This window comes from Gorilla gorilla, chromosome 9, assembly GCF_029281585.2.
Source record: "Gorilla gorilla gorilla isolate KB3781 chromosome 9, NHGRI_mGorGor1-v2.1_pri, whole genome shotgun sequence".
Taxonomy (NCBI): Eukaryota; Metazoa; Chordata; class Mammalia; order Primates; family Hominidae; genus Gorilla; species Gorilla gorilla.
Genome location: NC_073233.2, coordinates 48207490 through 48234221, shown reverse-complemented (window position 1 = coordinate 48234221; position 26732 = coordinate 48207490). Strand labels below are relative to the sequence as shown.

Below are 26732 nucleotides of genomic sequence, written 5' to 3'. Positions count from 1 at the left end.
ACAGCCAACAAATAGAATCCCAAATGTTTTGCTTGAAATGGAAGTGTTTACTCAGAAAAAACGTATAGATAACATTCCTTTGGAACTATTATCCTGAAAGTCTTGAGACTGCAGACTCTCAGTAACAGAATGTCAAGGAATCCTACGATTTAGATTCTAGAAAAAAAAAATGGAGGGGATATCAATGTTTTCTGCCAAGTAGAACATCTTAGCAATATCAAAGGTCTTTGAAGATGAGAATTATTGTATTACTTTTATCACGAGCCCGTGATAGATTTCCTAGTGTCAATCTGAATAACAAACAGAGAGAGACTCTCTAGAGGAAAAGATGTTTATTTGGGAATAGAGTATTGCAATGGGAATGTGTATGCCATTATCAACTATGTGCATAGTCAGGGAGGTAAAGGAAGGCAAAGGTTTTTGAAGGAAAAAAAAAATGAGAAGTGCATAATTGTAGTAATTATCCATAGCTAAGTAAATCAATTACAGCTTGAGGCTGGACAGGCAATTGTTGAGATTTCCTTGCATAAGTATTGTTTTAAGTAAGTATGTGCAAGGTTACAAGTCAAACCTTTGTGCAAGGTTGTGATTTTTGTAGAATTTGTTTTATTATCAGGCATACAAGTGTGAGAACCTTCTCTTCATGGCGTTCCCTGGCTCTATTTGTCAAAGTTTTCTTAACATTAGTGACTCCATCTTGATTCTTTCATTTTCACATTAGAAATCGTTCTTTTGTGCAGATAAGGTTAATGAAGTTCTGTTCACTTCACTTTATATTATCTCTTGATTATCTATTTTGGCTTTCTCAGAGATTAAGACTTGCAGGAAAACCAAGGCAACGGGAATGTTCATTTTCTAGGGAAAACCTAGATTCTGAGTATGGTAACTGTCCCAGGGACACACTGAACATTATTAGAGCAAATATCAAGATATTGGAAGCAGTATTGTATAATCACAAGACTCAGGCTTTGAGGTTAGGCAGATTTGAATTCTAATGTTATTCCAACCATAATTAAGGCATGTCTTCCCTCAGGCTCAATTTCCTTATGGGAAATCATACTACATGCATGATAGAGATGAAGAATTAAATATGGTAATATATATATAAATCGGAGCAATGTTTATTATATAAGAAATAAGCATGCCTTTACCCTCTCCTTACTAGTTCGTGGAACATTTTTTGAGATCAGCCTAATGTGTCACCTTTAACTTAACTAAAACAATAAAAACCCACTATGTATTGAATGAACTTCATGCAGTGGTTAGGAATGCAAACTGCAAAGCCTGAATGCCTGGGTTTGAACGTAAGCTCTTTTAACTTGTTAGTGACTAGTTAGGCAAACTACTTAACTCCTCTGTGCCTCAGTTTTCTTATCTATAAAATAGTGACAAAAAGATTTCTGACATTTATTGAAAGCTCATCAAATGTCAGGCATTCTTCTAAGCCTTACTACGTATAAACTCATTTAGCTTCAAAATAACTCTCCATAGTTGTACTACTACTATTGCTATATTACAGATGGGGAAGTTGAAGCACAGAAAGATTCAATTGCTTAACAAAGTGATGGAACTGAGATAAAAATCCACAAAATGTGGCTCTGAAGTCACTTTGCTAACCACTAACTCTATTCATTATGTATTTTTATCTCTAAACCTTTATGTGTATTATCTCATTTAATCCACTCAGAATTACAACAACCTAAATCACTATTTCCAGAGAACAGACTTTTAATTTTCAAAGAAGGACTAAGCAACAACCAGGCAAATTAAATAGCTCAAGTTTACATAGCTAGTATGTGTTGCTGCCTGGTTTTGAAACCTGTATTATTAAAACCTAAACCTTACAGCCTCCATTTCAATATCACCTGAAGACTGAGAATTCCACCAAAATATATGAAATCCCCTTGTCTAATTGGAGCATTTGGAGTTCAGCAGAATTATCTCACCTACACAGTTCTTACAACACTCCTTCTTGCATACTATGCATTTCGGGTTTTTGTTAGTCATCCCTGCTGTCGCTGGCCTGTGACCTTGGAAAGACTATTTGAGCAGCTTGAATGGAGTGATCAGCAGAAGGTTAGTTACACTGGCAGCCTCTAAAGTTATCCTGTACCAACACTTGCCTGGAAGCAAGAAGTTTAAAGTGGTTTCCATAAGAAAACTATATATAGTTTTTATTTTCTTTTTAGCTTATCTATGAATTATACCTATTGTAATTATCCACTCACATTTTTATAACATTTTTCCACTGCCTTTAAAATTAACACATACACATTACAGAATGCTAGAACATACAGAAAACATATTTATTTTTCAAGATCGACTTCATAGGTTGATTATTTTCCTTGTTTTTTTAGTTTTATATGCTGTTTGAACACTTTACTGGTAATTATATTTACTTTTAAAATCTAATCTAATCATAGTTTAGCCTTTTTGTAAAACTAGGGAATAATCCAATGACTGTGGTGCTTCCTTATTATATATGAACATTTTGATTGTTAATATATTATTATCACCTCTTACCACCATATCCTGAAATCTCATATATTTTGGAGTTAAACCCCTAGAAAATGTCAAAGTTATGTTTTGCTTTATTTTATTTTCATTTGGCATGCTTTCCTGCAAAAAAATTTTGGGTTTTGTATGTCCCTAAATCATATATATTTACCTGCTATAGTACCCATCGCGCTCTTCTGGTGTTTTACTATTCAACTCAGTGTTTTACTTTATCTTCTTTAGGTTGACTTAAGTAGCTCTTTGAATCAATGTTTTCTGAGGTCCATATGGGCAGCAAAGTTACTGGGCTCTTGAATAAGTGAGAATGTCTTAACAAATGAACTTCTGCTCAATGTAGACTCTGAGTTGAACCCTACGTCTTTTGAAAGCGTGTGCACATCCTCCATTCACTTTGTGCACTGGAGAAATATGTGATCAGCTTGATTTTGTTTTGTTAACAAACTCATCTCCCTCGTTTAATACTTATAGAACGTTTTGTCTGACACTAAGTCTAGGTTATTTGCTATCAGACAGGAGACTACTCATCAGACAGGATGATTCAATTCAATATGGGGAATTATAGGTGTTTTTGACAGACTGAGAACTTACTAGTTTCATAACACTTATTGTGAAATTTTACTAGAGCTTACTGAAAAATAAATCTAAAGAAAAACAAAATTGGTGACAGAGAGCAAAGGAAAAGTAATAATAAAAAAAAAGACACTCACATCTAGCAAACAGCTCTAGCCAGATATAAAATAAAGATAAAAAGAAACCAAATAAAAGGGTCAACTCTTCGAAAGTCAAGTGGGTAAACTTTCTGAAAGTGCAGAGTGATAGAAGAAGAAAGCAGAATCCTAGAGGCATTTGCCACTACTTAAGAAAAAGTTGTAGCAAAAAGCAAATGCTGCTCACTGTTTGAAACATTCAAAAGCTGGAGAGATACAACTGAGAAGCATAAGCAGAAATGTCGGTCCTCCGGAGGACTCTAGCTTCCAAGGCAACAACAGCAGTTTGGAAACTCCCTAGGAAACAGCTTTCTTAGGCTTAACTGATTATAGCAAGAGGCACAAACTGCTGGCACAGGTATAAAATGTCCATTCACAAAAGAATCTGCAGACGCTTCTGCCAGGTAGAGGCTCCCTCAATTTACCATGGAGGTGCCAGAAATATGGGGACCAAAGAGAAAGTGGAAATCAAGAGATTTTTAATATTCTGAATGAGAATAAACAGTAGCTCAAAAAGTAGCTGCCACTTTTGCAAATGTTAAGGGCTAATAAAGTATAATTCTCTTGAAGGTCACTCTGCATGAAGAGATACTATATATAATTGGAATTTTCCCCTAGACAAATGGCAAACAAATAGTAATAAACTACTTATAGGAGATTTCTCCCTGTTGAAAATAACCTCAAGGCCATAGTCTCCAGGGAGACTTAAGTTGACTGGCGTTCTAGAAAACCTAATACAAGGAAGGGTTTCTCTGCCTGCCTCTTTCCGTCAGCCACCACTGAGTCCCTTCAACAGATCTCGGCAATAGTAAATCCTTAATTTCAAGAATAAAATAAAACACATCCTGAATCAACTGCTATAGGTGTTTCCTTGCTTTTTTTTTTTTTAATTTTCTGGGAGTTGGGGCATCCATTTTGTCTGTCTTCAGATCACTTTGGATCCATCAGAGTTGGCATAGAATTATTTAAATTTCCAGAATCTTGACAGATGACACTCCTGCGGGCATAAAATGTGTTCCCCTAAAATTGATATGTTGAAGTTATGACACCCAGTACCTGAGCATGTATGAACTTGTAGATAAGGTTTTAAGAGGTTATTAAGTTAAAATGAGGTCTTTAGAGTGGACCCTAATCCAATATGGCTGATCCTTTACAAAAAGAAGAAATTTGAACACACAAAGGACAAGTGCAGAGACAGAGGGATGACCATGTGAGGACACGGTGAGAAAGAGAAAAGCCTCAGAAGAAACCAAACCTGCCAACAATTTGACCATGGAATTCTAGCCTTTAAAATTATGAGAAAAACGTATAATTTTTGTTTAAGCCAACAGTGTGTTGAATTATTTTATGACATCCCTGGCCAACTAACACATATGTCTATTCCAGTGGAAGACAGTGATGGGACAGACCACAGCCAAACTTCAACTTGTTTCAGGCACGAGGAAGCCATCTAGCTAGGATACAATCAAACAAGAAATTTTAAAATGGCAAAGACTTTCATTCATTTCAATGACTTAAGAATGTTGAATTACTTTTGTACTTTAACTCACAAAAACCTGATAGATAATTTTCCTTTGGACATGAATTTACAAAGGCAAAGGGATTTAAAGCCCTGAATATGCTTATCCCTGGTAATTTTATTTGATGAAAGGATTTAATTAGTATTTTGGGGCATCTCTGTGTTGTGTGAAATTTTATAATAAGTATCTTATTTTATCAATTAATCTTATACAGAACCTCTAAGAGCATTTAAGATGAATGTGGCTAGAACTAATTTGGGATAAGAAGTAAACAGTGTGTAACTGTTCATCTTTGAGTTTAGCGTAGAATTGTGGGTAATTTAGTTAATACATACTGAATAACCCATTCTATAGTTTCCTGGAGGCAAAATGCATTCTGCCTACCAGTAGTCCCCAGGAGGACACCCAAAAGTGTCCATGGTCAGGTTTGGGGTAGCCATCTCATGAAAATGGTGGAAGAACATTCTGATAGTCCATTGACCTCTGTTTTAGCCCATTTAAGTTGCTATAAAGAAATAGCTATGGCTAGGTCATTTAAAAAGAAAGGAGGCTTACTTGTTCTCAGGACTCTGAAGACTGTAAAAGAAGCATGGTGCTGACATCTGCTTCTTGCGAGAGCCTCAGGAAACTTCCACTCACAGTGGAAGGTGAAGGAGAGTCAGGATGTGAAGATCACAAGGCAAGAGAGGAAGCAAGAGAGGGAAGAGGTCCTAGGCTCTTTTTAACAACCGGCTCTTGAGGGAACTCTCACAGGACCTGATAGAGCAAGAATTCACTCATTCCTGCAAGAATGACACAAAGATGTTCATGAGGGATTTACCTGCTTACCCAAACACCTCTCATTAGGCTCCACCTCCCACACTGTAGGTCAAGTTTGAACATGAGGTTTGGAGGGTCAAATATCCAAACTATAGCAACCTTCTTCCCCAAATTGGTTAAACAAGACAATTATAATGGAATGCTTATTCCTCTGCTCTCCTTGATGCCATTTCACTCCTTTCCCCACCTTGTCTCCATTCTTTTTTTCTTCCCATGGAGGAGGAATGAGTTACCTGGATTGGTGAGGGACATCTGTTGGTTTTCACGTCTCTGTTGTATTGGCCAAACCTGTTAAAATTGTGTAAGCATTGGACATTTCTTGATTTTGTTTACTTCTACTCTGCAACAGGAAAGGCATGATTCTTGATAAGTAGTATTTTCTTTTTGGAAGCCCTTAGATGGGCTTCCCAAGATCTGAGCTTAAATAAATGGTTGGCAGGAAAGATTAGGAAACACCGTGGGCTAAGCCCTTTCTTCCAATTTAGCTTATTGAAAAAGTTTGACTTCTGTGTCTGCTTCTCAATTGTTTCTAGATGAAGAAAGAAAAGAAGAGTGCAATTTAATTAGGCTCACTTAAAACCAAACCGAGACTGTTTGTTGTTTTATTAATAACACATGTAGGTGCATATTTATTTAAAATAATTTTCTATTTTATATAGTACATTGTTTTAATACATCTCTGCTCTGCAAGTGTTCTTTTATGTTTTAGAATATGTTCATAACATCATGACTCTTTTTAGTTTTCTCATCTTTGAGTGGACTACCCTAGAACAAGTGCTTGAAAGCCAATACAGTGTTTATACTGCTTTTGACCTAGCTCATAACTTCTGAACACTTCCTAAGATTTCCTCAAGGCTTACAAAGGGAAGGCAGATTTAATAGAGCCAGCTGCCAATTTCCTGTCCCTTTTTCTTCATGGGGTTAGGCGATCATCTAGTATTTCTATTGACAGATCCTGTGTTGAACTTACGAATCATTTTGAAGTAGTCTTTTGTTCTTCTTCCAAGCATTGTGCATGAAAACCCCAAGCCTCTTAACTGGCCATGTTTCAAATGTGATTCTTGATTCTGACTTTCAATCCTTCAGACTTTAACACCCATAGTAAAATGGGACACTGCATGCCTCCCCTTAGCTGTGTTGTTTCTTAAAGTTTTGTAATATTGGAAGGTGCAAAATGGGAGATTCTGATAGGAGTAAAAGAATGGAGAACTGTTCTCAAAATATTCTGAATTGGCCAACAGGGTGACTGTGTAAGGCTTTCTGATTGAATGTAAAGGCCTTGAATTACAGGAGTAACTAAAACACTTCTCCTAATTCATTTCTGATTGCTGTGAGGATCCAAGGGCTTAGGTACTGAGCAAGGAAATGTTGGCAGCTCTTAATTTTGTATTATTGCAAAAAGCAACTAATGGCTTAATAATATTACAAACACAGCTAATAAGAGTGATCAAGTAGTCAAACAGTCAAACACATTTGATGGCAATATATTTTACTTTAAAACATGGCAGGTCACTTATAGAGACACACACAAATAAATACTGGAAATGTAACAAAATTGACCTGTCAAGAATACTCTTAAATGATTAGAAGGACTATTTTGATAAGCTTCTTATTTTGGGAGGATGTTGGTGACAACCCAAATTACATTCAGAGAACAAGGACTGTTAAAACTTTCTTCTGAGGACACTAGGTATGACCAGCTCCACGTTTATGATTTGTAGTGAGTTTGAACTTTTGGAACCTGAGCTGAGTTTCTCAGCATAATAAAAGAAAGCCTGAAAGCCATAAATAATGGTCTTTCTTTGCTAACCTCTCCTCATACTCCACACACCGTGTATCTTTTCCTATAAATAAATGTTAAAGTATTAATGGAATATAAGTTTAAAGTATCTTTTCCTATAAATAAATGTTAAAGTATTAATGGAATATAAGTTTAAATGGTACCAGACTACTAGCCTACTTGGGGTACTAACATGGACTGAATCTTCACTGACACTAGGACTCCATCCAAAGAAGGGTCCTATTAAAAGACAGTTTTTCCCTAAATACATTGTATGTCATAAAGCCCAAACACAGCTTATACAGACTATTCAATTCTACAGAGTACAGATGGGTGGTAGGTAGCTAATGTTTGTTGAGTAAAGGAAGACAGATCAAGGAGTTTGAAGGCTGAGTTTCATGATTTGTTCTTTTTTATTAATTTCCAGGCAAAGAAGCCAACATAACACAGAGACTGAGACTCTGAGGAATGTGATATGGAGATGGAAAAATGGGGTAGGTCACTTAAAGTCAAGAAGTAAAAACTTCTCTCCTTCTCTGACATATTAGGAAAGCTTGAAGTACTAATGTTTGCCTAATAGTTTCTTGTTTTATAAAATAGGTAAGCCCTGGGCTGCGTGGTAGCAATTTCTCTAGCAGACCCTAGCAGAAGAATCCATCTCACCCTTCTGAGATTTATGAATCCAACTCCCATCAGGCTATCTCTGAGGACCTCCATTTGAGATTATTGCACTAGAATCAAATGTGTGCAACCAGTTAGCTGGTTAGAAAGCCTGGTTATGGTTTTAATGACTGCTATGCTGAGGTCCTGCCTTGTTAGTCTTTATATCAACACCATGAGGTGAGCTGATTTAGTACTACATATTATAGATGAGAACAAAATGTACCTAACAAAGTTAAATAACATATCTACATTCAAATAATTAATAAAAGGCAAGGCTTGCAACTGAAACTTGTCTCTCCCTAAAGTATGTCACTTGCAAAGACATTCCGAATCTTCAATAAAAGGGTTTAGAAAAAGCATGTTTGCATTGAGAATTAGCTAATCGGGGATCCAGACTCAGAAATGATTTTTAAAAGTTTATCAAGTTAATGAATTAAAAACTCTATTCTGTTTTATAAAAGAGAACGAACTCATAAAGGTAAAGAAAATATATATAACATTAAAATATAGACATAAGCTTATTCTCCACTTGAGAAAGAACTGCATTAATTTGTGATTTATCTGGAGAAAGGCTTATGCAGTTGAAGTTTGGGGGCACAACCTTAAGCTGCTCACTCCAGCAGTGCTTATTTAGCATATCCATTGAGTTCTCTCTTAGTTTTCCTGTGAAAAGCTCAAGGTGAAGTTCAAAGATACTTTTCTCTTTTTTTAAATAAAAAAGATGCCTCAAACATTATAATGAAGTGGAAAAACCAAGAGAATAGCAAACTATGAAATGTAGAAAATGTCAAAGGGGTAAGAAGAGGTACTTCTGATTGAGGGTGTTAAATTTCAGTGAGAGTATATATAATCCAATTTATCTCTTTCATATATACTCTAACATCATGCCTGTACATTAATTGGGAATTTTAATTTCAATTTGTGCTGTGCCCCTATGCTATCTTTGCTAATATTCCTTCCTTTTGCTTTTCCATTTTCTCTTTCCTACTTTCTCTCTTTCTCCAGGGCCAGCTAAAGTTACCTGTTGGAAGAGTATGAGATTGCCTTAATGATATATTTGATTTTAATAACTCCAAGGTGGCTGACCTCTTAACTTGGTGCCTGGGTCTATAAATTAAGGGTCATAACTTCCAAGCCTTATAATTTCTTTTCTAGTGCTATAGGCAAAGAAACACTCATATGCTGAGCATCATCTCAAATTCTTGGACTGCTTATCTATGCTAGGAAGAAGTAGTCAATTATAACTAGGGATGGTGCTCATTTGCAAAGTTAGAACCCAGTTATTTTCCTGAGAAGCTGGACATTGAAGTGTTTGGGATGAACTGATTCCATCTTGTTACCTCTGAGGATCTTGCTGTTATTTATCAACTGCATTTCACAGATTTATATAATGCTCAGCTTCTGTATGAAGTACAGATTGACACAAAGCTTAAAATCTCCTACTATAAGGAGAATAAGAGTGAGAGCAAGAAATTGAGAGAGGAGGGATGAAAGGAAAGAAGGAAGAAAGGAAGGAAGGAAGGAAGGAAGGAAGGAAGGAAGGAAGGAAGGAAGGAAGGAAGGAAAGAAGGAAGGAAGGAAAAGATACAGCGTAGGGCTGGTAGTGTGTATTAGCAGAGGAGTGGATAGCTAAACCAAAATGACCTGGTTTTACTTTTTCAGGAGGCTTTTGAATTCATGTCTCAAAATTTGTTTTCTCTGTTTTATAAAAATATTCTGAAATACCTCACTTATGTATCATTAATAAAAGTCTGACCTCAATTGCTTATAAATTTGTATGAAGTTTCTGCCTTGCTTTATTTCTTGTCTATTTTTGCTTTAAAGGGAGATCCAAAGAACTCAGTGAATGCCCCCTTTTTTCTTTTCTGTGTTTTAAAATTCAGCTTATATTATTGACACAGTAATGGGTTGCAAGCTGTTAGCATTTGAAAAAAATGTCAAAATGCAATCTTAAATAATAGCCAGAAATGATAGAAAATCTCTTTCAGTAACATTTGTTACTACCCTAGGTGACACAAACTGTAGTGTTTTGCATTTATATATTTTGTTGTCCTGATACCATTTTCATACTGTTTGACTAAAATATAAGCCAAAAAGTTATTTTTGAAACAAGGTACAAGCTATGATGGAAAGAAAGGAGAGGAGAAGGACACAAGGAGAGAGAGATGGAGACAGAGGAAGAGAAAAGAAAGAGAAAGAAGGAAAGCACGAAAAGCAAGAACTCAATTTGTATCTATGGTGTGTGTTTGCTAACCCAACCACCTTCTTAGAAAATGCACACCTTCTACTATTTTTTGCAAAGGCTAAAGTCTACAAATAACTTTTCTGGGTCTCAACTGTGTAATTTAAAAAAAAAAAGTATAGGTCAGGCGAGATGATTTCAGGCTCTGAAATCTTATTCAAATGAGCAAATTGGTTCTGGTAGCCAGGTTTCTGCCATAATGGGTATTGTCTAGCAACTATCCTTATAGAGAATTGTTAGTACATCAAATAGCAGGGTCAGACTTGTCCACAAGATAAATTAGCCCTCTTGATTAATGTTTCTTTGGCTGTTAGGATATTTTCAACTTGTGTTAAATGTGCTAGAAGGCTCGAGTGAGACCAGTTTAAACAAATAGGTTGCTTTTGAAATGTCAACACGTAAAAACTAGAGTTACTATTTATCATTTAGAGTTCACTGTTGTTTCTACATAACTTCATTTTAAGAAATATATGCAATACTTTTCATCTTGCTTCTGTCAATATTTCCACTAAGTTGATAAGCGATCTCTAGATATGATCATCTATAAGTCCTCTGAGACATTACCCAGAAACCATGAAGCATCACTGATGTCCTTGTCACGTGCCAGTCATCTTGCAGATGTTCAGATATTGGCTTTAGCAACAATACTTAATGATAGTTAATAATTGTGCGCTATTTTCCTCTTAAGAAATGTCAATCCAATAAGAAATATTTCCCAGAACTCAGAGGAGCATACACCAGAATTTAGCTATAGTGCTCTGTGGCCCACATATTAACAATGTTAGAGCCCAGCAATGTGCCTAGCACATAATAGACAGTAAATATTTGCTGATAAGTGAATCAGTGACCTTTTCACATCCTCCCAGATATTGTTTGAGATGTAGACAACTTTTAAAAGTATTAATCATACATAACTAATCTCTATTCTAAAGACTAGAAAACTGAAATCAGAATTTAACTAAGACCTATTCAATGAGGAATTTGTCTCAGGTCTGATTCAGTGTCATTTTGACCTATCTAGAAGTCACTGCTGGAGGAAACAGTTGTCTTACTTTACCATTTGATAAAATTTCACTTTTTCGGAAGAAACTGCAGATTAATGAGAAAAGTCAAGCTCTTTTGTGGGATTTTCTCTATCGATGCCATCCATCACTGTGGCTGCAATGGAGCTCTCTGTATCTTCCGCCTCCACAGTGCTCAGCTGTTTTTCCCACCTGGCACCAGAAATGCAACTCAAAGAAAGAAACAGCAGAAGGGAAATAAAACAAGAACAAGAAGCTGGGATTGAAGCCAGATGAGGTGGAATGAGCAGAGAGGCTGAGAGAAACAGAATCTAAATTCTACATTACGCTTTGCCACAACCCACCTCTGAGAGTGTTGGCCCCATCTCTTTCATCATTCTTCTGCTTCTTAAAAAGGTTGATATGATGAGGAAAATAGGAATGAGGAGAGAGGATCTAAAGTCTCGTTGCTTCAAAGCTTTAGCTGTCCAATATCTTCTAAGATTTCTGTGATTCTGAAACTTACACGTTTAAAAATTTAGAGCCTGATGGACTAGCTCTGAAACAAGCAAAGCAGAAGGCAGAGCCAGTGAGCATAGGATTTGCTGTCCATGTGTAGGGGGAAAGGAGAAAAAGTAGTTTCAGATATCCTTGAAGTAAACCAGTGCAGGTCAAAAAAGAAACAAAGACAGACATTTAGGACAGACTAATGATGTTACTACCATGGTGAAGTAGAAATGATTATTATTTAGATTTGTAGCATAGTTTTATGTGTACATATATATGTGTGTGTGTGTGTGTGCACATATATACATACACACACAAACATCAAATTGTACACACTAAAATAAGGGCGTATTATTATTAATTTCATTCTACTGCACAGATATACTTTTTCTAGTTCTTTTCTACATATATATGTATATGTAGAAAAAGTTATATAACTATATATCATTAATTTTTAAAAATCAGATCAGATAGGTGTGGGGTGTGTCCATAATCTCAGCACTTTGGGAAGCTGAGCAGGGAAGATCACTTGAGCTCAGGAATTTGAGACAGGCCAGGACAATATAGTGAGACCCTATCTGTATAATAAGTTTAAAAAATTAGCTCGGTGTGGCTGCACATGCCTGTAGTCCTAGCTACTCAGGAGGCTGAGGTGGGAGGATGGCTTGGGCCTGGGAGGTTGAGGCTCCAGTGAGACATGATTGTGCCCTGGACTCCAGCCTGAGCAACACAGAGGGATGCCATCTCAATAGAAAACAAGAAAAAAAAAAAACCAACTTAAAATATCAAGATCTACAAATTTGTAAAGGAGAGAGAAACTTTATTTCTCCTGAAGAATTACAGTCTACAAGGTGGCCATCCTGCAGGCTGGGGAACAGCCTCTAGCCAAGATCACAAACAGTTACTTCGAAGAAGAAAGGGTTGGAATAGGAATTTTATGCTGAACAGGTTACAGGTTACATACTCAACAGGTTACAGGAGGAGCTATGAATATTCATAAAGGTGGTCCTGACACATGCATATTGAAAAAACATGCATGTAACATACAACCCATGTTTACTTTCAGGTGTAGACTTAACATTTAAATGTATTACAATTAGGCCCTATGTATTAGTCTGCTTTCACACTGCTACAAAGATACTACCTGAGACTGGGTAATTTCTAAACAAAAGGGGTTTAATTGACTCACAGTTTCACGTGGCTGAGGAGGCTTCAAGAAACTTGCAATCATGGCAGAAGGCAAAGGAGAAGCGAGGCCATTATACGTGGAGGCAGGAGAGAGAGATCACAGGGAAAACTGCCACTTTTAAAACCATCAAATCTCATGAGAACTCCCTCAATATCACCAGAACAGCATGGGGGAAACTGACTCCATGATCTAGTCACCTTCAACCAGGTCCCTCCCTCAAAATGTGGGATTATAATTTGAGAGGAGATTTGGGTGGGGACACAGAGCCAAAACATATCACCCTATATGTCACAACGCTGTTTTAGGCCACAAAGGCGTGCAAGTGCACAATCTCTGTAAAATGGCCAGAACCAGTCCTTGGTTGGCGTCCTGTTTATCTGTAGGAAGTTACTGTAATCAGTCTTTTGTCCAATAAAAGCTGTGTTAGTGGCTGGTGGAGCAGGGACTGGGGGTCAGTTAGTGAACATCTTTTGGAGCTGCAAATTGTTTTAATGTTGCTTATCTCAAGGCCAGTGTTTGTTTAGCTGCTAGAGAATAAGAAAGACCTTGTGGCAATTAGAACATGGTTTATTCTGTAAGTGTATAGAATGTGTGACTTAATTCTTGCCTGTTATAATTTGGTATCTTATTGCCAAAATGTCTGGTTTATAATTTTGTATCTTATTGCAAAAAAGAGCAGGTTCTGTTGGTTTTATGATCTTTATTTTAACATTAATTTTGGTCAGTTGTCCCTAAACCATAAAAGGGAGGGGTTATAATGAATCCCAACTGACCTGTCATCCCATATGGCTGGGAACTAGGTTTTTAAGGTTTTTGGGGGGTCCCCTTGGCCATAAGGGGTCCACTGAGTCAGCAATGACTTAGGATTTTTAGTTTACAATATATATGTATATATATGTGTGTGTGTAGATGTGTGTGTCTGTATGTACGTGTGTATGTAGGACAGAACCAGAAAAGTGTACATCTGTATACCAGAATGAAACATTTTGAAACAATTTTTAATCAACTATATTGAGATATAATCTGCATATAATGAAATTTAAACAGGTTGAATATGTAGGTTAATGCCTTTTAAAAATGCAGACAGTTGTGTAGCCAGCACCCTAGTCAAGATGTAGAGAATTTTTGTCCCCTGGAAAGTTCTCTTTCATCCCTCTGCAGCTGATCATTTCCATGCCACCTCTGACACAGAGAATCACTGATAAAATTTCTGATCAGGATAAATTAGGTTTTCCTGGTTTTGAACTTAATAGAGATAGAATGTTTTGTTATCACATTTTTTTTCACAACAATATCTAAGATTCATTCATGTTATTCAGTTTCAATCATTTTTGTTTCTGCATAGTTGATGTCATATGAATATACCATATAATATATCACATGGATATACCACAATTTGCTTGATGGACAATTAGAGATATTTAAACTTTCAAGAAAGAAACCCATATAACAAATACATGGGTATATGTGTGTGTGTGTGTGTGTGTCTATATATACACACACACACATATATATACGTATATATATATAAAACACTCCTCCTAAAAATATACATACTTCACCAAAAGTAGGGAGGAATTATTAATAGTAAACGCAAAGATGTAGGCTCCAATAATAGAGGAGATGGTTAAAAATACTTCTCAAAATCATGCTGAAGGTTAGCAAAAACCTGGAGAGAACAGAGCTTCAAAAGGGACTCTAAAACAGAAAAATACATATTTCCCCATTCAATTGTCTTGACATCTTTGTTGAAAATTAGTTAAATTAGTATGTATGGGTTTATTTCTTCTTTCTCTTTTCTGTAACATTGATCTATATGTGTATTTGTATGAATACCAAATGTCTTGATTACTATAGCTTTTAAGAGTAATACTTGACTCCAGGTACAGTAAGTGCTCCAACTTTGTTCCTCTTAAAGTTGGTTTATTTATTCTGAACTCTACATTTTTACATAAAATTTAGAATCACTTTGCCAATTTCTATTTCTATCTATTTTTTTATTTTATTTTATTTTATTTTTTGAGGCGGAGTCTCGCTCTGTCGCCCAGGCTGGAGTGCAGTGGCACCATCTCGGCTCACTGCAAGCTCCGCCTCCCGGGTTCACGCCATTCTCCTGCCTCAGCCTCCCGAGTAGCTGGGACTACAGGCAACCGCCACCACGCCCAGCTAATTTTTTTTTTTTGTATTTTTAGTAGAGACGGGGTTTCACCATGTTAGCCAGGATGGTCTCGATCTCCTGACCTCGTGATCCACCCGCCTTGGCCTCCCAAAGTGCTGGGGTTACAGGCGTGAGCCACCGCGCCCGGCCAGTTTGCCAATTTCTATAAAAACTCCTGATGGAATTGATGGAATTGTAATTGGAATTTTGTTGGGTCTTTAAATCCATACCCATGTTAAGTCATTTTATTTAGTTAGATCTTCTTTATCTCAGTGAACTTTTATAATTTTAAGTGTAGAAATCTTAGGCATTTTTGGTAGATTTATTCTTAGGTATTTTATATGTTTTTTAAAAAGTTTTTCAATGTTCTGCTGTCCATATGTGTGTGTGTGTGTGTGAATACAATTACTTTTTGTATATTAACTTTTCATCTTATGAACTTCCTAAATTTGCTTATTAGTTCTAATAATTGTTTTATAGATTCCTTGAGATTTTCTATGTAAACAATTAGATTATCTTATTTTATAGAAAAAGTTTTGCTTATTTCTTTTCAATCTGATTATTTATTTAAATGATAAAATCAGGAATTCTTACCTTATTTCCAATCTCAAAGGCAAACATTTCAGTTGTTTATCATTAAGTATAGTGTTGACTGTAGTTTTTTTTTCCAGGTGCTTTTTGTCAGTTTGAGGAATTCCTGATTTGCTGCATTTTTAAAATCATGATAATTGTTGAGCTTTTGCAAATAATTTTTATGCACTTATTGAAATGATAATTGTTTCTTCTTTATTCCATTGATAGGCTACATTACAGAACTAATTTTTAATGTTGAACTAACCTTTCATAAACCTTAATTGTTTATGATGTATTGTCCTATATATTATTGGATTAAATGTTAACATTTTAAATTATTTTTTCCATCTAAATTTGTGAAGAATATGGATTTGTAATTTTTATATGTCTTTGTCATGCTTTGAAAAAATGTAATTTCTTCTCTGAGTGCTTGATAGAGCTCATCTGCTTGTACTTATTTTCCTAGTCCTAGGTAGTTGTTGTTGTTATTGTTTTAATTTTTTTTTATTTTGTCCATGATTTTTAGCTGTAGTTAGTGAGAGGGTTGGGCAGTAGTGGGCTCACGGTGTCATAACAGAACTGCATCTCCACACCTTAGCCATCAGTTTTTGAATATTGTTTTCATATTAAGCAGTTGTAGTGCAAAGCTTAATCACATATATGATTATATTTATGAATATTTTCTTGTAAGTAGGTTATCATATGTCTGAGTGGAATGGCAGTTTATTCCTTCAATTTTCAATTCTTAGAACTTTTATGTTTACAACCCTGGATAGAACTCTTAGCACAATGTTGACTAGAGATAGTGATAACAATATCCTTATCTGATTCCAGGATCTAAAGGTAATGCTTTAAAATTTTTATCTATCAATATTATATTTGTGGAGATATTGGGTCATTTCCATTTATGAAGTTAAAAATGTTCTCTTGCATTATTTATTAAGAATTATTTTAATTTAAATTATAAACGGGTATTAATCATTTTTCTGAATCTATTGACATGACTAAATATTTTTGTCTCTTTTAAACTGATACTTTGGTGAATGACATTATACAATTTCTAATTAAAAGCCAAAATTTGTATACACACACACACACACACACACACACATAGATATTGATATAATTTCATTCCATAGCTGAATTTTGCTGGGCAATATTATATTTAAGATTTCATGTTGGCTGGGTGCAGTGGCTGACGCCTGTAATCCCAGCCCTTTGGGAGGCCAGGTGGGCGGATCACGAGGTCAAGAGATCAAGACCTTCCTGGCAAACATGGTGAAATTTTGTCTCTAAAAATATAAAAACTAGCTGGGCGTGGTGGCGTGTGCTTGTAGTTCTGGCTACTGGGGAGGCTGAGGCAGGAGAATCACTTGAACCTGGGAGGCGGAGGTTGCAGTGAGCCGAGATCATGCCACTGCATTCCAGCCTGGTGACAGAGTGAGATTCCATCGCAAAAAGAAAAAGAAAAAAAAAGAGAAGATTTCATGTCAATTTTTAGTGGATGTTGTTGGTCTATATTTTTTTATCATGTTATTATTGTCTTACATTACAATTAAGATTATTGTAGTATTATGAAGTAATTTTGAGAATGTTCCTTCTTTTTTATTCTTTGGAAATCTTTATATAAAATTGAGAATATATTTTTATCAAATGTTTGCTAAAACCCAACACTGAAATAATATGAAATCATTGTTGCAATAGTTTATTTTTTCTCCCACTGATTAAACGTATTTTAAATTTATAAGCTTTACATACTTTTTAATTAAAATTTTCTTTTAGATTTAGGGAGTACATGTACAGATTTGTTAACTGAGTATATTGCATGATGCTGAAGTTTGGTGTACGAATGATTCCATCACCCAGGTATTCAGCATACTACCTAATATCTTTGAAAACCTTGTTCCCTCCCTTCCCCACCCCCTCTAATAGTCCCCAGTTTCTATCATTGCCATCTTTATGTCTATGAGTACCCAGTGGTTAGCTCCCACTTATGAGTGAGAATATGCAATATTTGGTTTTCTGTTCCTGAATTCATTTGCCTAGGATAATGGCCTCCAGTTGTATGTGTGTTGCTGAAAAATAAATGATTTTGTTCTTTTTTATGGCTGCATAGAATTCCATGGCATACATGTACCACATGTTCTTTATTTAATCCACACTCGAGGGTCAACCAGGTTGATTCCGTGTCTTTGCTGTGGTAAATAGGGCTGCAATGAACATGGGAGTGCATGTACCTTTTTGTTAAGATGATTTATTTATTTTTGAATATATGCCTAGTAATTGGATTGCTGGGTCAAACAGTAGTGAAGCATGATATTTTCTTGACTGTTTCGTGGGACTCGTGACAAGGGTGCCTCGTTTACTCAGCCTGCCCCTGTCTAACCCTGGCAGGAGGGAGCATGTTAGCGAAAGACTGCAGGAACTGGAGCGAGCACTTTAGGGCTCTGGGAGGAACAAACTCCATTTACTCGGTTTGCCACACTCAACCCCTTGTGGGAGGGAGCAAGTAGATGAACTAGCACAGGATCCAGCTGGCTACTTTGAGGCAGCGGCAGGAGCAAACTTCATGCCGGCCTATGGCACCTTCCAGCTTGGGGTGCCTGAGACCCCCAAAACTCAAAGGGCATGTTACAGTGCTCTTTTAGCTCGGCCATCCGTGGATGGCTTAAGTGTTAACAGTTCAGTGGGCCTTTTGCCTTGTCATGTGGTGCAGCTGCCCTCTGCCATCGAGGGCAAAGGGCCAGTATGATAGCCTTTTTTGGGGTATCCACACTCATGGCTCCCAAGCTCTTGTCTAGTGCCCAGGAAAAATTATGCTGCATGAACGAATTGAAGGATGGTGAATGTGGAGGATTTTACTGAACAATGAAAGCGGCTCTTAGCGAGTAGGGAAAATGGAAAGGGCATGGAAGGGCAGGTTATCTTCCCCTCAAGTCTGGTGGTCTCCGGCGGGACCCTTCCCTGAAGTCAAGCCATCAAACCATCCCTCTGAAGTCAAGTCGCTTCTCTCCGATGACCAGCCATTTCTCCGCTCCTTTCCAGTTGAGTCCAAGGGTCTTTATAGGAACAGGATGGGCGTTCGGGTGGTCCATAGGCAGTTTAGGAAAAGGCAACAGTCGAGTGGGAAAACAGGGATAGAAGTTCTCACTTTGGGTCACAGGTTTCAGGCTTTTCGACTTGAAGGTGGGACTTCGTCAGGGACCTGCCACCGTCTGCCTAGAGTTTCTCTGCCTCCTGCCTCTGTTGTATCAGTAGTTCTAAATTCTTTGAAACATCTCCAAACTGCTTTTCACAAAGGCTGAATGAATTTATATTCCCACCAACAGTGTATAAGCATTCCCTTTTCTCCACAGCCTCACCAGCATCTGCTGTTTGTTGACATTTTAATAATAGCCATTCTGACTATTGTAAGAGGGTCTCTCATGGTGGTTTTGACTTGCATTTTCCTCATGATTAGTAATGTAAAACATTTTTTCATATATTTGTTGGTTGCTTGTAAGTCTTCTTTTGTTAAGTGTCTGTTCATGTTTTTTGCCCATTTTTAAATGCAGTTATTTGGTTTTTGCTTGTTAAGTTGTTTAAGTTCCTTATAGATTCCAGATATTAAACCTTTGTCAGATGTGTAGTTAGTGAATATTTTCTCTCACTCCTTAATTTAAATACTCCTTTATCTTTATAAAGGCTGTCTGTTTACTCTGCTGATGGTTTATTTTGCTTCGCCAAAGCTCTTTGGTTTAATTAGGTCCCCGTTGTCAATTTTTGTTTTTGTTGCAATTGCTTTTGAGAGCTTAGTCAGAAATTCTTTCCCAAGGTTGATGTCTATAATAGTATTTCTTAGCTTTTCTTCTAGAATTCTTATAGTTTGAGGTCTCACATTTAAGAGCTTCATAGGCTCACATAAGCCTCTTTAAAAATAAGTTTGACGTTTCTTTTTTCTTAGCTATTGTAGATGTCATCCAAGTTTCCAAATTTACTGGCAAAAAAGTTAGCATAGTCCTTTGTGAGTTAAAAAAAATCACAGCAGTTTCTGCAATTTTGTCCCTTTTTCATGTATTATTATTTATATGCATTATCTGTTTTTCTCTTGATCATGGTTAACAAAGATTTGTCTATTTTTATCAGCTTCAAATAATCATCAATCAATTTATTATTACCTTCTTTTGTATCTTTATTTTTGTATCTACCATGCTTTTTTTCTATTTTATTTTGGTTGCTTGTTTTCCTTTCCTAGCTTCTGCTGTTGCATTCATACCTCAATAATTTTGGCTTTTTCAAACATAAGCATTCCTGTGAAAGGACTGTAAATTCAGTTTTAGCAGTTCCTCAAAAATTTGCAATGAATAAATTATTTTATTGTTTATTTAATTTCCATTATAATCTCATTGTTAACTATATATTATTAACAATATATGACTTAATTTCTAGCTTATGTCTTATCTTTAGTTATGTTTCTGACAATGATATCCAATCATAATTACATCATGTTCAGAGGACATTGACTGTAGAATAAAAATTGCTTGGAAGCAATTTGAATTTTTGCTTAAGAAGAAAAAATATTCTTAAACTGTTGTGTACAGGGCTCAGTATATGTCTTTGAGATTAGCTACTACATTCCTACAAGGTTCATCAATTATTCAAAGAAAAATGTTAAATTTTCTGAAGTTGATGAAAGATTTATATATTGTCTTGCAATTTTGGTAGGTTTTTTGCCTTATATACTTGTTTCCTAAATCAGTAGCTGCTTATGATAGTCAAATTTTAAATTTCAATTTGAACCTCTTTAGTTCAAACAATATTATTTTTTACCTGAAAGTTTACTTTTTCTCATATCAGTATAGACACTCCATATTAATTGCCTGTGGCCTTTTTTCCATTTTGTTTAATTTAAATACTCCTTTCTCTTTATGCTAAAGTGTGGCTATAATAGGCATATAGCTAGACTTTAAAAATCTAATCTGATGAACTCTTTTAAATAATCTTATTAATACATAAAAAATATATAATACCATATCTGATTATACTTATTTTAATTACTGATAATTTTGATTTATTTATAGTCATTTTATTTTGTTTATTTGTTCTGCTTTTCATTTTTCTTTATTCCTGCCTTTTGCCTTATATTGAATTGAGATTTACAATTAATTTTTCTTCTCATTCTACAAATTTAAAAGTTACACACACTTATTTGTGTTTATTATTTTAAAAATTTATTTGATTATATGAATGTGAGCCTGGTCATTTAATTTAACAAAGTCTAAATTTATTACATTTTGTTACTCTACTTCAAAGTGATATGATGAACATCTAAACTTCAATCTTCTCATTACCTTTATTTTTATTATATTTGGTCAAGATTTCAGGTATTTTATAATAATTTTTGCTCCTAGATTAGACTGTATTGCTATAGTTTTATACAGTCATATACCTAATATCTGGGGTAATTTTTTTGCTCCCTTCTCCAGTCATATTTTAGTTAGGAAATACAATTCTAGATTAAGAATTATTTTCTCTGAGCAACTGGAAAATGTTATTTTACATTAAATTTTAAGTTCTTCACTTGATGAATCTGCACTGGTATAATTGTTTTGATTTATTTATAATAAGATTTTTCTCATTGTATCTGAAATCTTCTCTTTGTTTTTGGGTTTTGAAATTGTACTGCAATAAATCTCTTGTGCATTGTTTTCATTTTAATTACTTTAAGTTTTTTATGCTTTGTCAATAAGAAGAAATGTGACTTTTATAATTTCTGGAAATTTTTCTTCTATATTTTTCCTTCCTTTTTAAAGACATTTATTTATTTATCTTAATTGACACATAAAATTGTACATCTTTTTTGTGCACAACATATTTTGAAATACGTATATATATTGAAATGACTAAATTGAGCTAATTATCATATTCATTACTTCATGTAGTTGCTTTTTTTGGTAAGAACACTTAAAATCTGTCAGCAATTCTCAAGAATACATACAATATATTGTTATTCAGTATAGTAACCATGTTGTACAATAGAGCTCTTGAACTTATTCCTTTTATGTACCTGAAATTTTGTATACCTAGACCAATATCGTTCCAATACCCTTCCCCAACCCCTAGATCCTGGTAACTTCTATTCTACCATCTACTTCTATGAGTTCAACAGTTATAAGTGGAATCATGCAGAATTTGTCTCTCTGTGCCTAGTCTTTATTCACTTAACATAATGTCCTCCAGGTTTATCCATGTCATAACTAATGACAGTATTTCTTTCTTTTTGAGGCTGAATAGTATTCCATATTATCTTTTTTCATTCATCCACTGAAGGACACTTAGGTTGATTCCATATTTTGGCTGTTATAAATATCAATGGGTGTGCAGATATCTCTTGGATGTACTGATTTCATTTCTAGAAAAATAAATAAATGAATAAAGCAATCCTATTTACAATAGCTACAAAAACTACAATACTTAGGATAAATTTAACCAAAGACATACCAGACCTGTACATTAACAACCATAAAAAAATAGACAAAATAAATTGAAGACATAAGTAGTCATTAATTCCATGTTTAGTGATTATAAGAATTAATGTGTTAAAATGTTTATACTAATCAAAGCAATCTATAGGTTCAATGTAACCCCTATCAGACTAACAATGACATATTTCATAGAAAGAGAAAAAATAATTTTAAAATTTATGTAGAACGACAAAAGAACCCAGATAACCAGTCTTGAACAGAAACAACAGAACTGGAAGTATCACACTACCTGACTTCCAAATTTAATACAAAGCTATAGTAATCAAAACAGCATGGTATTGGCATCAAAACAGACACATAGACCAATGGCATGGAAAGCTCAGAAATAAACCCACTTATTTACAGTTCATTGATTTTTGACAAAGGTACCGAGAATACACAGTGGAGAAAGGACAGTCTCTTCCATGGATGATGTTGGACAACTGGATATCCATATGATAAATAATAAAATTAGAATCTTATGTTATACCACATATGAAAATATACTTAAAATGAATTAAAGACTTCTATGTAAGATTTGAAACTGGAAACCAACTAGAAGAAAACATAGGGGAAAACTCCATGACATTGTTCTGGGCAATGATTATTTTGGACATAAATCCAAAAGCACAGACAAGAAAAGTAAAAATAGACAAATGGGATTGCATCAAATTAAAAAGCAATGTAATCACTGAATGCATGCATTGTATTTTCAGCAAGTACACCGAGGAAAAAGTATTTACAAGTTGTGTCATTTTGGGTATATTATTTAAGCATTTTACACAATAGTTTTATTTTTATTTTTATTTTTTTTAGTTTTGTGGAACTTTTTTTTTTTTTTTTTTTGAGATGGAGTCTCTCTCTGTCACCCAGGCTGGAGTGCAGTGGTGCGATCTCAGCTCACTGCAAGGTCCGACTCCCGGGTTCACGCCATTCTCCTGCCTCAGCCTCCCAAGTAGCTGGGACTACAGGCGCCCACCACCATGCCCGGCTAATTTTTTGTATTTTTAGTAGAGACGGGGTTTCACCATGTTAGCCAGGATGGTCTCGATCTCCTGACCTTGTGATTCGCCAGCATCAGCCTCCCAAAGTGCTGGGATTACAGGCTTGAGCCACCATGCCCAGCTTACACAATAATTTTCTTATCAGTGAGAATGGACATGATCATAACAAGCACATGGGGATTCCAAAAAGTGCATGAAGATGTTTTTAAAGCAATGAGTTTTGTACCTGGTACATTGAAAACAGCCAAAAATGGGATTTAGTTTTGGGTTATAACAAAAATTTTCATGGAAAATCTGCCTGGAGATGCAGATAAATGGATTCACGTGAGAAAGATAAGTAGGAGTTTCCCAGAGAGTGAGAAAACATGGAAGGGAGAATCTCATTCCAAAAGGAGGAAAGCAGTAGATGATAAAGGAGGAAAGCAGTAGATGATAAAGGAGGAAAGCAGTAGATGATAAAGAGTTCATATTCATTGAGCACTTACAATGTGTCAGGCACTATAGCAGGGGTCAATAAACTACCATCTGGTGCCAAATCCAGCCTTTTTGCTGCCTGCTTTTGTAAACAGGCTTTATTGCAGCACAGCTATAATCAATTGTATGTGTATTGTCTATGACTGTTTTCACACTACAATAGCAGTTAGAGTTGTAACAGAGACCATATGTCCTTTATTACAGACAAAATATTTATTATCTAGCACTTTACAGTAAAAGTTTGCTGATCCTTGCACTGTATTAAGGAATAAATGTAAATTTTCTCATTTATCTTTCGGTATCAAGGGAAATGAAAGGGTGTGGTCAGTTGAAGAAAGGCAATTATTTGAAATTGGTATAGTACCAGGGCACAGAGATGAAGAGTATGTGGTGAAGAATAAAAATTGAGACTAGAAAGGTAAATTACAGATAGTGCTTAAATATTTCATTCACTAATATTTGAAAATAATGACAAGGAATGTGTAAGACCAGATAAAGTATAATTATCTGGGTCAGATAAAGTATAATTGTCTAAAAATATGTGCACAGCTACCTGCTTCAGTGGCAAAGAAAAGACCTTATTCAATTATTTCCCCCCATTACAAGTTACTTTCTCTTCACACATTTGCTGTTTGTGTATCACCCCCTTTTTACTGCTTGCTTAGTCAGTATGTGTCTCTCATTCCTAAGAATCTGTTTACAAAAAAAAACCTTCTTCATTCTTGCCAATACTTTCTTCAACACCCCATCCTACTCCCTCATCCATCTTCAGGATTTATATGTGTGGGTTATTTTTTTTTTCCTTTTTGCCCTATGTTTAGGTCTTACATGAGCTTCCCGATTTTCAAACAGCCACATCCTACACAAACTCTGACTCTCATTCCAATCTATCTTGCCAAAATTTTTCTGAGCTTGTGAGTCAGTGTTTAAAATAACCTACAGGAACTGGGCTGTAATGATCTTAGGATATTTTACTCTCAGGAGAGTGTTACTGTTTCCTAAGATGGCAGACATACCTAAGTCAAGAATATCAATTCCAAGTCCCCAAAGCAAATCTGTTTGCATTGCAGTTCATTTTCAAGAAGGTGCAACGCACCTACCTCTAGGAGCTCCCATAACACAATCTTTAGCATAACTGTTGAATTCTCATGAGTGAGATGAAGTCAGTGTTTCAGATATATGAACTACACAGATCTAGAGGAGGAGAAAAAAGCACACTGACTTAGTCAAGAAAAGCTTCCCAAAGGGGAGAAGCTGACATTGAAACTGGAACTGTGAAAAATGCATTATGGTCAAGTACAACTATAAGGTTAATAACACATGGCAGAATATATAGCCTTTGGGACTAATCAAGAATGGTGACAGCGTTGTATTCTATCAATTTAGTTCAATTAATGTTTATCTATTTTTTCATTCATTCATTCATTATTTCATTTATACTATTTCCATTCAGCAATCATTTTAAGCACTATGCAAGTCAATGGAAATTTAGAGATAAAGAATTCATGGAGTTCAAAGCTTATCATGGTCAACAAAGCATACACACACACACACAAACACATATACACATATATAATTTATACACACACAATTACACAGCATATTTATATACATATACAGTAACTGCATAATGGTGACAACTACCATTTACCAAACATCTTATGTTGTTTGCTGCCATTCTTGTAACCCAGTAAATTTGATATTCACGTAGTCACAGAGGTTCATAAAGGTTAGCCAAATTGCTCAAGGAAACACAGTTTGTAAGTGGCAAAGCTGAAATTTTAACCTAAGTTTGTCTGTATCTAGAGCTGGCCATATATTTTTCCTCTATGTTGTGTTGCCTCTTTGAGAGATGTGGAAATTGCAACAACTTGAAACATATCCAAAGAATAGAGTTAGCGAAGAAGAGATGACCAGCAATAGATGTTGCCAGACAAGACAGTGAAGTGGTTGATAGGAAAATATTTAGCAAGATTTCTTAAGAATTCATAGTAATTTTGGAGACAAAACACCTCCTGCATGAATCAATTAAAGAACAGGCCCTTCTTTCATTTAGAATATTTTGCAACTTACATTTGAAGCTATGGGCTCCTCAAGCAAATGCTTTTTCCACTGGTTTTTAATCCCTGTCCTGGTTCTCTTCATTATATAATAGGAAGGTTGACCAGAGAGATCTTCTGGCCAGGTTCTCCATGTACCTTAGATTGGGGTTAATATGGGATAACTGAATTTGACTATATTAAATTAAAAGAGCCCAGGGTGACTTACATTTCAATCTTTTCCAGTCTGAATTCCAGGCAGGCACTATGGTCTGTTATTCTGTTCAAGGAGTTTCACCATGTAAGTAGCAAAAGAATGCTGAGAATAAGTTTAAAATCAAAATGAATTGAACTCAGGGATTTAGGTGTACACTGGCATTTTTTTTTAATGAGCTGAAGCCCTGACTAATGAAATATGCTTCATGTTGCACCAAAGTTTTTAATGTTAGTGACAGTCTTAGAAGCTATGATGTTTTTGACATTTTAGGAGCTTCCACATTAGTCTGAGCCAATGTACCTCAAACTTCAATGTGCATACAAATCACCTAGGGATCTTGTTAAAATGCTGCTTCTGATTCTGTAGGCCTGAGATTCTGCATTTCTAACCAGATGGTGCCCACATTGCTGATTAGCAGAGCTCATTTAACTAGCAGAGGTGAAGATATTGAAATAACAAGACATAAATATGGGTGGATCATGGTTTTCTAGTCATCTTGCTTGCTTTTTGTCTTGGAATATATAGTATTTATATATCTATATATAAATATATATATATATATATACATAGTGAAATTTATATAACTCATAGAATATATCAACCATGAAAGGAATGTAATAGGTTGCCCAAAGTAGATCCTATTGTACTTCAGGATGCAATAAGGAAATACAGAACTGGCCAAGAAATATTCCATACTCATGGCAGTGCCTCTGCACTATCTGCGGTGAGAACCAGTTTTCTTCCCATTCTGTCTTAGACCCATAGTTAATAAAATATATAAATTACTAGAAAAAGATACACAAATAAGTATAAAATATA

General features: G+C 35.4%; 1 long non-coding RNA gene across 2 annotated transcripts in view; it reads left to right on the top strand.

The window, feature by feature from the left end:
• LOC129525459 (uncharacterized) overlaps positions 1–26732 on the top strand; it is a 68550-nt gene that overhangs the window by 16696 nt on the left and 25122 nt on the right. The window contains exons 3-4 of one of the 2 annotated variants that reach the window (XR_010135382.1): positions 7771–7837; positions 7944–9775. This is a non-coding gene — a long non-coding RNA (uncharacterized lncRNA). Of the gene's footprint in view, positions 1–7770; positions 7838–7943; positions 9776–26732 lie in introns of those variants that run through there. The other variant, XR_010135383.1, reaches the window with a different exon arrangement.